Here is a 15,001-nt window from a genome sequence, read left to right on the forward strand (position 1 = left end):
TGCAAGTGGGCTCTATTTCTCTTTTGTCTTTGTCCACTGTTCTTACTTTAATATGAAAGCTGACAAACCTAAACTGGGAAGGGTAATATATATGTGATTTCTTTTTTTTTTACATGTTGAAAGATTTGAGCCAAAAACTGTAAATACAGAACCTTGAAAAAGTATTGATGTCTTTTCACCTTTCTTCAAACTTCTGTGTAATTGAGAACGTAGTGTGTTAAATAGTGAGTGGAAGGAAAATTACACATGCGTTTTTCAAAAATGATTTACAAAGAAAAATCTACAATGTAATAGTTTAAATGTGTTACTGTGGCCCAATCAAAGTTCAGGCTAAAATCCAATTAAGAATCTGTGGGGTGGCTTAAAAATGGATGTTCACAGCCACTATCGATCCAATCTAAGCGAGCTTGTGCTATTTTACAAAGTAAAATAATCAAATATTTCAGTCTGTAAGTGTAAAAAAATGGTAGGGATATAACCCAAAAGGCTTGCTAGTCTAATTAATGTGAACGTTGAATCGACGTTCAAGAAGGCTGAATACAAATGCAGACCACACTTTCAGATTTATTTTTCCAGATTTATTTTTAAGTAAAAAACTGTAAATAGCAAAAATTGTTTTCCTTTCATCAAACAATTATGCACCACTTTGCGTGGATCCAAGTAAAATACAATGGCGTTTGTGGTTGTGACTAAATGTAGGAAACATTAAGTGGTGTGAATATATTTGTAAACACTGTATGTGCAGGTGCATTCACATATATTAACACTCAGAGGAAATTTTTGACATCTTGAGAAGTTAGATAAAAAGATGTCAATCTCTCTGCTGTACGTTGACTTTTTGTTTCCTTACCTGTTGAGTATACAGGTCCTTCTCAAAAAATTAGCATATTGTGATAAAGTTCATTATTTTCCATAATGTCATGATGAAAATTTAACATTCATATATTTTAGATTCATTGCACACTAACTGAAATATTTCAGGTCTTTTATTGTCTTAATACGGATGATTTTGGCATACAGCTCATGAAAACCCAAAATTCCTATCTCACAAAATTAGCATATCATTAAAAGGGTCTCTAAACGAGCTATGAACCTAATCATCTGAATCAACGAGTTAACTCTAAACACCTGCAAAAGATTCCTGAGGCCTTTAAAACTCCCAGCCTGGTTCATCACTCAAAACCCCAATCATGGGTAAGACTGCCGACCTGACTGCTGTCCAGAAGGCCACTATTGACACCCTCAAGCAAGAGGGTAAGACACAGAAAGACATTTCTGAACGAATAGGCTGTTCCCAGAGTGCTGTATCAAGGCACCTCAGTGGGAAGTCTGTGGGAAGGAAAAAGTGTGGCAGAAAACGCTGCACAACGAGAAGAGGTGACCGGACCATGAGGAAGATTGTGGAGAAGGGCCGATTCCAGACCTTGGGGGACCTGCGGAAGCAGTGGACTGAGTCTGGAGTAGAAACATCCAGAGCCACCGTGCACAGGCGTGTGCAGGAAATGGGCTACAGGTGCCGCATTCCCCAGACCTGGGCTACAGAGAAGCAGCACTGGACTGTTGCTCAGTGGTCCAAAGTACTTTTTTCGGATGAAAGCAAATTCTGCATGTCATTCGGAAATCAAGGTGCCAGAGTCTGGAGGAAGAATGGGGAGAAGGAAATGCCAAAATGCCAGAAGTCCAGTGTCAAGTACCCACAGTCAGTGATGGTCTGGGGTGCCGTGTCAGCTGCTGGTGTTGGTCCACTGTGTTTTATCAAGGGCAGGGTCAATGCAGCTAGCTATCAGGAGATTTTGGAGCACTTCATGCTTCCATCTGCTGAAAAGCTTTATGGAGATGAAGATTTCATTTTTCAGCACGACCTGGCACCTGCTCACAGTGCCAAAACCACTGGTAAATGGTTTACTGACCATGGTATCACTGTGCTCAATTGGCCTGCCAACTCTCCTGACCTGAACCCCATAGAGAATCTGTGGGATATTGTGAAGAGAACGTTGAGAGACTCAAGACCCAACACTCTGGATGAGCTAAAGGCCGCTATCGAAGCATCCTGGGCCTCCATAAGACCTCAGCAGTGCCACAGGCTGATTGCCTCCATGCCACGCCGCATTGAAGCAGTCATTTCTGCCAAAGGATTCCCGACCAAGTATTGAGTGCATAACTGTACATGATTATTTGAAGGTTGGTGTTTTTTGTATTAAAAATACTTTTCTTTTATTGGTCGGATGAAATATGCTAATTTTGTGAGATAGGAATTTTGGGTTTTCATGAGCTGTATGCCAAAATCATCCGTATTAAGACAATAAAAGACCTGAAATATTTCAGTTAGTGTGCAATGAATCTAAAATATATGAATGTTACATTTTCATCATGACATTATGGAAAATAATGAACTTTATCACAATATGCTAATTTTTTGAGAAGGACCTGTAATTGTTTCTTGTCCATATTTCCGATCATAATACCAGAGTCTGTGTGTATGCAAAAATCACAGCTGCTAACAGCAATATTTACACTTTAGATCATGAATCCCACCCAGGATTTGGTGTCCACGTTCAAACTTCAAAGTAAAACAATGCCTCTTATGTTTTTTCTCTCTCTTCTGATCAAGGCATCTTCATTTCCTTTTTCACCAGATGGCCTTTCTAATTCAAGAGAGAGTAAAGCCTGCCAACCTCTTACACACTTCAAACTAGACAGTGCGAGGGAATTTGGAGGGAGAGGGGTAAAATTACAAGATAGATTACAGATGTGAGAGGACGGGGGGTGGGGGTGTGGGGCATGACAGTGTGGGCAGCAGCAAAAGAGAAATAAGGGTAAGGTTTGAGAAGAATACTGATTTTTTTTTTTTTATGACGCTCATTTTCCGTTAGGAGTGGGAGTGCAGCATTAATATGATAATATCCCCCCAGGCGACAGACAGTGTTGAAGAGTGGAGGTCATCGAGTGTATGTGTGCAGCCGTAAGCCTGGATGAGCAGGTAGGAGATCTCAGGTGAAATGAGTTGGAGCGTCGCTGAGAGGAAGCAAAGGTAATGGAAGTCAGGCTTCCCTAAAATCACATTTCCAGCTGACAAAGAGAAGGGTCCTTGGTGGTGGGGGAAGATGAACGTTTGTAAAAGGAAGGCAGGCACAAAAAGTACAGATTCATACAAACACATGTTGCCATGCACAAACAATAAATTAAACTCAAGTTGGAAGCACCTGTGGGGAATAAAACATTGTAATAACCTGCCTTTAAATATTTAAATTAGTTGAATTTTCATCAGCAATTTTCCCCTAGCCTAAATTTCTGCTTGTAGCAAATAAATCCACCCAAATCAAAGATTTCATAGTATTGAGCCATTTACTCACCCTTCCACCATAGTTCCCCCACCAATCGGCTACGCTTTCAAAATCCGCCAACCAGTAATACATCATTCTGACTAAAGCAGCTCTGACCTCTCCAGACCTCTGGGAGGGTCTTGTTGTCTGGCATTAGTGCTCTGGTGGCCTCTGCATTATGAGTTGCTCCTCTTCCCCACATTGTTCCTTACTTCTTTGCTAAGTTTGATGATTAACCTGGTTTCAGGAGCACAGTACAGGTTTTGCTTTTCTTCACTCTATTCCAGTTTTAACTCTGCATCTCCACTTTCTAGCAACTCCTTCGTGAGATTATTGATTAATTGTCCACATACTATGTTTGCCCAATGTTTGATTATCAAATCTTCCTGTTTAGAGGAAATATTGTGGTTTGCTACAAATGGTAAGTAGATATACACAACACAAATCTTTGGCATATCTGGTAAGAATGTGAAAATCAAAAATCTAAATAAATGCTTTTTTATGATAGTAACATAATCACACATTGAAAAAACTTAGAAAAATCTTTAATTCAGTTTGTCCTGCATTAGGGAATATTTGTTTTTAACTAAATCACAGGTACGTACTTGTTGACACTCACAATTACTATAAAATGAATGTAATTAAAGCATTTTTACTTTATACTATGTTTTTTTTAAATCAATCAGGCATTCTAATAATTTTTCATTTGTAAATAATGTTACAATGTGTCCCTGGGATGTGATATTACAGAAGGTCCCATTACCAACCATATTTATGCTACAGGGATATATACACTGCTTTGTGAAAGTATTCGGCCCCCTTGAACCTTTCAACCTCTTGCCACATTTCAGGCTTCAAACATAAAGATATAAAATTCAAATTTTTTGTGAAGAATCAACAACAAGTGGGACACAATCGTGAAGTGGAATGAAATTTATTGGATGAGTCAAATTGTTTAACAAATAAAAAACTGAAAAGTGGGGTGTGCAATATTATTCGGCCCCCTTGCGTTAATACTTTGTAGCGCCACCCTTTGCTGCAATTACAGCTGCAAGTCGCTTGGGGTTTGTCTCTATCAGTTTTCACATCGAGAGACTGAAATTCTTGCCCATTCTTCCTTGCAAAACAGCTGGAGCTCAGTGAAGTTGGATGGAGAGCGTTTGTGAACAGCAGTCTTCAGCTCTTTCCACAGATTCTTGATTGGATTCAGGTCTGGACTTTGACTTGGCCATTCCAACACCTGGATACGTTTATTTGTGAATCATTCCAGTGTAGATTTGGCTTTATGTTTTGGATCATTGTCTTGTTGGAAGATAAATCTCCGTCCCAGTCTCAGGTCTCTTGCAGACTCCAACAGGTTTTCTTCCAGAATGGTCCTGTATTTGGCCCCATCCATCTTCCCATCAATTTTGACCATCTTCCCTGTCCCTGCTGATGAAAAGCAGGCCCAAACCATGATGCTGCCACCACCATGTTTGACAGTGGGGATGGTGTGTTCAGGGTGATGAGCTGTGTTGCTTTTACACCAAACATATTGTTTTGCATTGTGGCCAAACAGTTGGATTTTGGTTTCATCTGACCAGAGCACCTTCTTCCACATGTTTGGTGTGTCTCCCAGGTGGCTTGTGGCAAACTTTAAATTAGACCTTTTATGGATATCTTTGAGAAATGGCTTTCTTCTTGCCACTCTTCCATAAAGGCCAGATTTGTGCAGTGTACGACTGATTGTTGTCCTATGGACAGACTCTCCCACCTCAGCTGTAGATCTCTGCAGTTCATCCAGAGTGATCATGGGCCTCTTGGCTGCATCTCTGATCAGTCTTCTCCTTGTTCGAGATGAAAGTTTAGAAGGACGGCCGGGTCTTGGTAGATTTGCAGTGGTCTGATACTCCTTCCATTTCAATATAATTGCTTGCACAGTGCTCCTTGGGATGTTTAAAGCTTGGGAAATCTTTTTGTATCCAAATCCGGCTTTAAACTTCTCCACAACAGTATCTTGGACCTGCCTGGTGTGTTCCTTGGTCTTCATGATGCTCTCTGCGCTTTGAACAGAACCCTGAGACTATCACAGAGCAGGTGTATTTATACGGAGACTTGATTACACACAGATGGATTCTATTTATCATCATCAGTCATTTGGGACAACGTCGGATCATTCAGAGATCCTCACTGAACTTCTGGAGTGAGTTTGCTGCGCTGAAAGTAAAGGGGCTGAATAATATTGCACGCCCCACTTTTCAGTTTTTTATTTGTTAAAAAAGTTTGACACATCCAATAAATTTCATTCCACTTCACGATTGTGTCCCACTTGTTGTTGATTCTTCACAAAAAATTTGAATTTTACATCTTTATGTTTGAAGCCTGAAATGTGGCAAGAGGTTGAAAAGCTCAAGGGGGCCGAGTATTTTCGCAAGGCACTGTATATATATATATATATATATATATATATATATATATATATATATATATATATATATATATAAATGTTTTTACATTCTATGAGTGCCAAACAAAATGGAGGGTGCTGTAATGCTATTTTTAACATGAAATTGAAGTTATATATAGCAATTCTCATTCATATGTACATAAGTTTATCGAGAGTAATGAGGCAGTGCAGGTTCTTGGCTTTAACACACTTTGGCAAGTGAGAAGGTTGAGGATCAATATTCTAAGTTATGTTTGCGAGTGAACCACTCTACCTCTGAGGCACAGACACATTAACGCCTCATTTTAAGACAGAAAATCCATCAATGCTTTTTCTGAACCCCCTCGTTGTGGCTCATGGGGCTGTTTTCAGCAAGTAAGAGGTGGGGGCACATTGTGAACAGCTACTACATTCCTGTGGGTTCTAGTAACGCAAACAAAATCTCCTAATTTTCCAAATGCTTTTAATGATAAATTTACTCTTTAATATTCAACACTAATATCTCTGACTGTATCTGAGAAATCTGCCGGAAATTCTTTATGGATTCTCTTTAAGCCGTAGAAAAGCAACCAGGTATTTAAATCTGGATCTAATAATTCTGGAATGATAACAGGCTGAATCAGTCATAAGCAATGTTACATCATTAACATGACGAATTGTCTTCCACAAACACAAACACTGACCTTTTCCTGTGAGGACATTTAGGCATCTACCAATTAGAGAATGAGGTGGAAGTTAAAGGTTAAACATGAAATTAATGGATATTTTGAGACATTCTTGAATAGAGTGCAAAACCTGCCTAAATGTAATAAATAATAAATATTATTTATGCATATGATGACTAAATCTATTCATAATCATTTAGATATGTCAGCATTTTTTAAATACAGTGTACAATTAGACTTCAAATTTATCAAATTTTAAGGAACATACATACATGTTGAATTTATTTAATTTATTTTATCATTGTTATATCACAATTTTTGCTGCAGAACATAGAGTCTAGCATCTGATTGACAAATATAATATAGACCAAGTAACTTCATAAGAGCAATGCCAGCCTAATAAAATATGCTGCAGCACATATCTATAAAATCAACACTTTTGTACATAAAATACATATATTATTTATTAATTTATTAATAATTTATTTATATTGACAATTTTAATAACATTTTGAAAGTGTAAGTTATTATTTAATTATTTATTTGTGTGTTTTTTATTGAATATTGATCTTTTAGAACTATTTATTCTTGTGGATGATCATTTTAATTAACAAAGGAATGCATCTATTTAGAGGCATCTACATAATTCAATTAAATGACACCCTCACACACACACACCCACCCACTTTAAGGCAAGTCTAAGCTAAGGTATGGCATTCTTTTGCAGCTCCACCTTTTTTAAGTTTACATCCCTCTGTCCTAACAGGTTAGTGCCTGAGAACATTGTCTTTTTTAATTTATCTGTTTTTTGTTTGTTTTATGTTATGTTGTATATGTTTAGCACTGTGTGAACCCTAGTTTATTTTAAAGTGCTTCATAAATAAAGATGGTATGGTATGGTATGGTATGGTATGAGTTCTTTCTTGCTGCACCTTCTGTGGGGAATCCCTTATTTGTGTTGTCACCGGAGCCACAGCTTCACTTCACTCATTAAACAGCCATCCACTCCCTTTCTTGTCTCTGAAAGCTCATTACTGTGAACCCAGTGATTGCCCTAAATGTATCGATAAAGTGGGACTGCTTTGTTTCAGAAGGTTTTATTGCAGCATTCACCATCACTCTGCCATAATGTTGGAAGTAAAGTGGCCTGAAAAAGTGGGAGGCTTTTAAGAGAGTCATGAGAAGTGCTTTGATGTGTCAAGAATATTTTATGATTTCAAGTTAAATTAGTTTACACATTAAAAAACATGAGACATATCATTTGGCTTTTCTGTGACAAAACGTTGTCATTTATATAACAATAAATCTGTATGCCAGAGAAACAATGGATGAAGCTGCTTCATCTATTTCTAATTTAGGTCTTGCGTCTGTTAAAATGAGTTTCATTTTGTGCAGAATCAGAGATATTTTTACAAGATCCCACAGTTATACGGTCTCCTTTCTCTATTTCAGTGGGTGCTTTTGTTCCTTTTAGATGCCTTAATTTCAATTAAGCTCCTATTTGAGGTAACTAATTAATCTAAAAACCTGTACCTCAGGATTGGTCCTGAATAGATTTTAAAAAAAACATATTTTGCACTATTGCAAACTATAGTAAAATTCTGTTAATGAATTCATAAAAACATTTAAAAAGTAACAAATGACAAATTCTTAACTGGAAAAAAACTTGAATTTATTGTAACATTTCTGACAAATTGTAACTGATGCATTTCAGCAGTAAATTAATTTTTGTTCAGCCAAGGTTAACTGAAACTTGTGAAAGTAACAACTACAACAGAAATACAAAATAAATGCTGAGACTGATAAGAATAACCAACAGACAATACATATAAAGTTCTAATACATAAAAAACTACCAACTTTAGTTTTTAAATTGCAGCAAAAATATTTAAATTTGTCCCAGGTGTCACTAAGAAAAAGGCAGGGAACACATTATTCCAACATATCACAGACACAAAGAGATGCGTAGCCATTATTCCTTGTTTTCCCCCATCACATGAACTCACTCAAAGTTTGTTTTACATTTTAATAAGAAGCTGCAGACTAAAAGCATAAAAATAAACGTTGCTTTTTCAAACAGCAACCGCAACCACAACTTAAACAGCAAAACAGTCAGTTGCATAGCTGATATTTAATTTAAAACACACTTTCTTCTTATTATGTTTCTTGTGTGCTGAAGATTTAGTCATTATCAAAAGTAAAATCAAAATCAAGATCAGCAGAGAATCTATCTTGCTAGCTTACATCAGATATTAAACATTCGGTTAAGAGGTTCATAAAGCATCCTTTGATGGCAGGTTGAGTGTGTTTGCTATGTCTTTTTAGCACTGAAGAGTGTTTTGTTGCCTTAAAATGTTCTAAAAAGCTGTTTGTTTAGTTGAAAGGAAATTGCTTTTCCTTTTCACTTAACTATTCTGTAAAACTTTATTTCCATAGCTGGCTTTTCTGTATTACTAGCGTTACTGGTGTGTTTTATCTTGTAAAGAAATCTGAGCCCTGGTGGTCTCTGATATAAGCGATAAGGATAAATGTGCAGGGAAGCATTCAGTCCTGGTACAAGCTCTTTATTGGTTATTCACATCTCAAGACATCTATCAGTTTTGAAAGCATTATAATTGCATTGTCGGTTCGAAACCCCCACTCTGTCTGTCTCAATCGTTGTGTCCTTGGGCAAGACGCTTCACCCTCCTTGCCTGCTGATGGTGGTCAGAGGGCTCGGTGGTGCCTTTGTATGGCAGCCTCACTTCTGTCAGTGCAGGACAGCTATGGCTACAGTGTCTACCGCTGTCAGTGTGTGAATGTGTGCATGAATGGGTGAATGACTGTAGTGTAATGCACTTTGTTTTCTGGGGACTTGATAAAGCGCTATACAAGTGCAGACCATTTACTATTTACCATTTACAGTGGAGCCAATATCCATAAATGGAGAGGGGAGAGCCTTGCCTGGAGGGCAACATCCACCAAAATACCTCCATGATCATAAACGATGCATCCAGGTGGTCACAAAAGAAACCAGAATAATATCTAAACCACTGCAGACCTCACTTGTCTCAGTTAATGTCAGTCTTCATTGTTCAGCAATCAGAAAAAACTTAGCAACAATGGCATCTATGGGGCAGTTTTAAGGTCAAAGCCACTGCTGACCAAAAATAAAACAAAGATGCTAACATTTGCCAAGAAATGTCTTGATGATCCACCAGAATTTTGGAATAAAGATTCTTTAAATTGCCAACACCAAGAGGGCATTTTTAGAAGGTGGGTGTCACTTTTTATCTGGCCTAAAACTAACATTACAGAAAATCTAACATGGTGGCAGAAGTGTCATGGTCGGGGACTGTTTTGCTGCTTCAGGAGCTTTTTATGAGGTTTTTCAAGAAGACCCAGCTCAACAATAACTTCTGTGAACTGAATCATTCAATTTGATCTAATTGACCTGTTGAATCTTGCTCTTCCCTCTGGTAAGAACACAAATGTCATGTTCCTTAAAAACTCTGGTGAGCAGCTTCAGTCACTTTGTTGTAAACGTTAAATGACAGCATCAGATGCTGAGACAGGTCACTTTGGCCTGGTTCTTGTCTTTTGTTATTGTGTATCTAAGCACACAGCCTGCCCTTCCTAGTTAATCTGGGCATCTTATGAGGCACAAATTACACATCCAGGTTTCTCCAGCAAGATAGTAATCTCATTTAAACTGAAGACAGAAAGTTTGAGCAGTTTTAGCTGGACGAATCAGCAACAGTTAATTTTTACTCACAGTGTAAATTATTTGTGCAGCTAATTTAGGACTCATCACTAATTAAGTTTGAGCTTTTCTGGTCTTTCACCTGAATAAGTCCATGCTTGAATGTTTCTGCTTGAGTAGCACAAGGTACAATGCTGTTTCAGTTTAGTGCAACATGCTTCTGGCTTGGCTGTGTCATCACTGATGCCGTGATCAGGAAAATAATATGGAACATTTGCATAAAGGAGTACTGAGTGTGTATTTTTCTTTAGTTTATAGGATATATAACAACATTTAAGCTATTTCCACTCATTAGATGTGTTTAAAATTTGTACTTTCTGTTATTTTTCTTTTTCATGGTGGCCATGGCACAACCACAATCATGTAGATTTGAACAGCTGTCTTTTCATTGTACTGTTGGAGATACACTTTAAACTTTTAAAATAAAATTAAAACTACAATTTTAAACTGGAAAATGCAATGGGTTTACAGTACATGCAAGACTTTACATGGATATTGCCTGCAGACATCCAGCCTAAATGTGCATTACCTTCACATCAGTTGTGAGTGTATTTGTTCAGCCATATGTAAGAGTAAGCTATTAAGCTGTCATTTTTATGAGAGTGAAGATGGTCTTCATGCAGAGTGGCAGTTAGCTATTGCCATGTCGGTGTAAAAGCTTTGAATGATGTTAACAAGACTGATGCTTTAACTTGTAACCAAAAAAGCAGAAAGGGCAAAGTTCATTTCTGCTCCAATGCCTAATATCTGTTTCTGTTTGAGTGAACCTGAGTGTAAAGCATAGTAAGCAACAAAGAGTTTTACAAGTGTGAGAAACCTTTCAACCATTTTACAAAAGGTGGGTAAGGGTTCCAGTTTTTTTTAGATTAAGCTCCTTTTTTGTAGTTATATAGATATAGACAAATTTGCTGCAACTGATGAAAAGATGTGACAAAATATCTTTAAAAAGTGTTTAACTGCAGTAGCTTAAATGCACAATGAAGAATTTAGAAAAATGTTACCTTGATTTGATTATATTTATTTACAGGGGAAAATTGATTAAGAGGTAATTGTACAATCCTACAAAATCCTTTTACAATAAATGTAACTGAATATATATTTTTTATTAATACTTTAATTTTTGATCTGAGTTTTAATTAACTTCCTATTAGTAATCCATGATTTTCTGCTACACTGGTGTATAAATATCACATGACAGACAGGTATATTTCTCTTAGTCACTACCCTAGGTTGGATGATGACCCATTTTTATTTTTCCAACAAGAACATTGAAGAGGATGGCAAGGTAGATAAACAAAGCTCCAAACTCCAAAGCTTACTGTTAGAGAACTGCAGAAAAGTAATGACCTCTTGGAATCACCAGGTCTCTTTAACAACCCTTAGAATCTACGTGCCACACGTTTTGGACAAAAAAAATGCCTTTTCTGTCCTACCATCACAAACATAAATGTGAGTTTTCAACTGCAACAGTGTGCTTTAGTCAAATAAGACTAAGGTTGAGCTTTTTGGCAACAAAAAACACTTAGTAGATCTGGTGTGAAAAAGGATAAAGATGTGGAAAAGAACCTCCAGCCCATTGTTCAGTATGACTGAAAATATGTGATGCTGTGTGCCTTTTTCTCTTCCAAAAACCTTAATTTAAATTAAAATCTGGTGGCTGGAAATTGGTGTTCCTTTAGGACTTTCAGCAGTATATTGTTCCACAACATTTGGCCAAATGAACATAGAAATGGTTCACCAGACACAAAACAATTGGGTCTTTTATTCCACAGACCTAAATCCTAGGAAAACTTGTGGGGCAAACTGTAGACTAGATAGACAAAACCGAGGAGATTTAGGTCTGGATGATGTAGAGAGATTGTGAAGGAGGTCATCAAAAGCCCTCTGTCAGCATGCTCCAACCTTGTTAAAAGTTAAAGGAGAAAACTAAGTTCTGTCCTGTTGGCAGAAGGGGGGTGTACAACATGGGATTTTTTGTCCCCAACTGAATAAATGGGCTCAAATTAAAGGTTAGATATGAATTTCAGTGTAAGATTGTGCTGCCTTATTTTAATGTGTTTTACACATTATTACCAGGTGTGCCAAAAAAGTGGCTCTGTAACTGTAAATTATTCAATTTATAAGATGATGGACAACTTCGCATTGTTTCTGTTGCGCCCGAAATGCCCGTTCCAATGTTGCACTTGAATAAGGATCCCTCTTTTCAAGCCAGCGATAAAAGGTGAAACTATATGATATCGATCTGTTGAGGGACCCAGATTAGACACCGCCTGTCTCCTCCTGCCACTTTTCATATCTGGTTTATCCTGCGGATGGCAGAGGACCGTTTCTTCGTCTTTTAGTCAGCCATGAGCTGAATAATTTACAACTATCAACATCTTCAAACGTGAGCGCTGGTCTCACACATCGTATCTTAGTTTTAAAGAGGCATGTCTACAGTCATTTAGTTATGTAAGAACACTGGAAACAGCGCAGATTAAACCACTCATCAATCGTTTAAATGTGTGTCAACTGTCCTGATTAAAGGGCACAGTGAGCTTTTTTAGTGCTGAACATGCAGCATTGATGCCTTTGGGAGTGAAGGAATCCTCCACAACACATTGTATCAACATTAACTGCGTTGCACAGCACTAATTAACAGCAGAACCCTAATATACCCGCAACTCGGCATCTTCCTATTTATATAAACGTTTATTTATATGCACAGTTACAGCTGCACGCTGCACATCACTGTTCTTATCCTAATTCGCAAACCCACAATGATTATCTACAGTGATAGCACTTTAATTAGCTTTATGAAAATATGTAACTCGAAGCACAGTCAATAAAAGACTGAATTGGCTTTATTAACGAATACCAATACATCCCACTCAAACGACGTCTAATTAACCGGTTGAGTTTCTGAAAGTGTTCCGAGTGTATTGATCACACTGATATGCAAAATGAGCAACATTAGGAGATGTCAGGGTTAATCTGCAGTTCTGCGTCGCCTTTTTGCTTGGTTTCTTTTCCTGCAGCAAAGCACATTTTACTGGATATGACTGGTGGGAAAGATGTGGCGATAAATCAAAACAATATAGAAAGATGAAGAAAAGGGCAAGTGAAAAATACTTTAAAAAAACTATATATATATATATGCAAATCAATTTATCGCGCGCTTTAAATTATTACATTATTTGAATTTCATTGGCAAATTCTAGCAGAGGTAATGACATAGTGGATGAATCCCATCAATTAAGAGTGGCTTTGTCCTCAACAAATCCTCAGCTGAAGTTCAGAAAAAAATTAAAACCAGTACATTTAACGTATTTATCAGCTTCTTACCTGTTCAGGGGTCCTCCTTTGCCAGCGTGGTTGTGCAGAGCATGCACAGTGCGCAACGAGCGCATATTCTCCGCAGCGCTTTCTGTCTTGTTAGTCTCAGAACAAGTGGATTACACTAGAGTCGGATGAATGAGTAAAAGAGGGTAGGCGAGTGTTGCTGCTGCCTCAAGTTTGAAGGCGTACAGCTGAGCCGCCCGCCAGGAGCTGTCCGCGGTGCTGAAAAACAACCACTCCACACTCACACTTAAACAGAGAGAGCGCGGCTGGGTTCCTGGAGGTACGGATCCTGCCAAGAGAGCTTCAAAAGTCACATTTCTTCAGCGCGCAAGTAGCAAATGCGACAGACGCCCTCTGTTTCATCCTGCAAAACAGGGCGTTCGCTTTGTTGCATCTATTGCAACAGATGTCGTAAATCATAAATCAATAAATGGGATTTTTTAATCACATCTATTTAATTTAGCGCTTGTTTAGTGTGTCAGTGTTGCACAGAGTGTTTCACCCCAGTTGCAGGTAAAATCTCCTGTAACCACCAGTTGTTAAACGGATGTCGGGGAACCGTAAATCTATCTGAGTTTTCACACTTAAACAAAGATTTGATTAAGCAGGAGCGGCCCTACATATATTCTGCCTAGCTAAAGGTCAGCGCCCGATTACAAGTCATTCAGAGCGGCTTCTGTGAGGCGCTTTTCGTTTTGAAAGCTCTTGAACTGCGCCTGGAAATTAATGTCTCGCTCGCTTTTGGGGAGGAAGCGGTGGAGAGAAAGGCACAAGACAACGACAAAGACTCTTTAGAGACTTATTATCGAGAGTGGTGTAAATGTCTTTGTTGTCCAGAAGACAAGTTGTGACACGGCACAGGAAGACTGTGAGGTCTCTCCCAGATGACACCGTGATGCGCACAGGGAACTGCGACCCCTGTCTTTAGCAGCTTCGGAGACACTGTACTGCTGAGATCTATTTGCTCTCTTTCCATGAATTTGTATTGTATTTAAACTATTATTTTGTGACGTTACAACCACACTTTTCAGTTAATTTTATTAGGATTACATAGACTAACACAAATTAGTGCATAGTTGTGAAGTGGAGAGAAAATGACGCATGATTTATATTTTCACAAATAAGAATCTAAAAAGTGTGGCATGCATTTGTATTTAGCCCCTCCGAGTGAGTACTCTGTAGAACCCTATTTTGCTAAAGTTAGAGATAGAAAGTCTTTTGAGGTATCTCTGTACCAGCGTTTAACATACAGAATGAAACCTTTGACCATTTTCTTTACAAAAATAGCTCTGGCTCAGTCAAACTGTATGGAGAATGTTTGTGAACATTAGTTTTTAAGTCTTGTCATGCATTCTTAGTTTGATTCAGGTTTAAACATTGTACCATATTAATACATGAATATACCTTGATCTAACAATTCCATTACAGTTCTGGCTGTATGTTTAGGATGGTTGTCCTCCTTGAAGGGGACCATCAGCTCCAGACTCAAGCTCTTCCTGCGTGGAGTTTGCATGCTCCCCCAATCC

General features: G+C 38.0%; 1 protein-coding gene across 1 annotated transcript in view; it reads right to left on the minus strand.

The window, feature by feature from the left end:
- The window catches only part of grm2a (glutamate receptor, metabotropic 2a), a 58,823-nt gene extending 44,637 nt beyond the window's left edge, over positions 1-14,186 (minus strand). The window contains exon 1 of the mRNA XM_047346341.1: positions 13,479-14,186. The gene's annotated coding sequence lies outside the window, so the exon portion shown is untranslated. The remainder of the gene's footprint in view (positions 1-13,478) is intronic.
- Positions 14,187-15,001: the final 815 nt, after the last annotated feature.

Source organism: Girardinichthys multiradiatus, chromosome 20, assembly GCF_021462225.1.
Source record: "Girardinichthys multiradiatus isolate DD_20200921_A chromosome 20, DD_fGirMul_XY1, whole genome shotgun sequence".
Taxonomy (NCBI): Eukaryota; Metazoa; Chordata; class Actinopteri; order Cyprinodontiformes; family Goodeidae; genus Girardinichthys; species Girardinichthys multiradiatus.